Source organism: Arachis ipaensis, chromosome B10 (assembly GCF_059453495.1).
Source record: "Arachis ipaensis isolate K30076 ecotype BB chromosome B10, ASM5945349v1, whole genome shotgun sequence".
Lineage (NCBI taxonomy): Eukaryota > Viridiplantae > Streptophyta > Magnoliopsida > Fabales > Fabaceae > Arachis > Arachis ipaensis.
In genome coordinates, this window is record NC_142435.1 from 105488526 (window position 1) to 105489667 (window position 1142).

Genomic DNA, 1142 nt, shown 5'->3' on the forward strand with positions numbered 1-1142 from the left:
GCACGAAGGACCGTGCAAAGCTTAAGTGTGGCGGAGGATTCGTCATTTTTGGGCCGTAAACTCTCTTCTCCGAACACTTTGCACTTTATTTTTGTTTACTCTTATTATGTTTCTTGTAGATATTTGTTAGTATTTTTTTTACTATTGCATCCTTACTCTAGTTAATATATATATATATATATATATATATATATATATATATATATATATATATTGCATTTGCATGGTATATATTTATAGATAGAAGTTGTGATTGGATTATGTGAATAGTATAGCACCTAGTTCAATTTTGTCCTAAGTGTTCATATTAATTTTTGGATGTTGAAAATTAGGAATAGAACTAGGAAAGTTTTTGAAATTGCATCCATCACATCATACATACATATAGGAAATAATTTTGGTAAAAAACAACAAGGATTTCCAAGAATTTTGTTTTTGGGGCGTTCTATTGAATTGATTTGGAAAATTGTTTTTTATACTTTCTTGAATGATTTTTATGGAATATAGAAGAGAGATAGAACAAAACAACCTTGTGAGTTGTTGAGCCTTAATGAGTGGTTACACATTATAACCACTAATTTTGTTCATTGTGTGCTATATCTCCTTCTATGATTGTGATATTGGTTTTGCTTGATTCTTTATTTCCAATATTTGATGTTGTGATTGCATTTAGCATGATTGAGGATATTTTTTATATTAAGCTCACTCACCCATGTGGACCTACCCTTACATCTACCATTGTTAGCCAATCTTGAGCTTTATTTATCCCATTGTTTTTTAACATAACCACATCAAAATCCTAAGCGTAAAACAATGGAATGACCTTAAATTGCATCTTTGATTAGCTTAGGTTAAAGTGTGTGTGTCATTTAAGTGTGGGGGAAATTTTGGAAAACATTGGTAGTGAATGAAAAAGTGTATTAGGTATGCATTGAAAAAAAAAATTTTGAAAAATGGGTGCACATTCATGTATCAATTTGCTTTAACCATATGTATTTGTCCTAGAAAAAGAAAAACAAAAGAAAAAAAATGAAATGAAAAAATAATAATAATAATAAGAGGGGACAAAGGTTGCCCCAAAGAAAAAAAATGAATAAGAAATGCATATATGTTTTGAATAGAAACTAAGGCATGAATGTGTG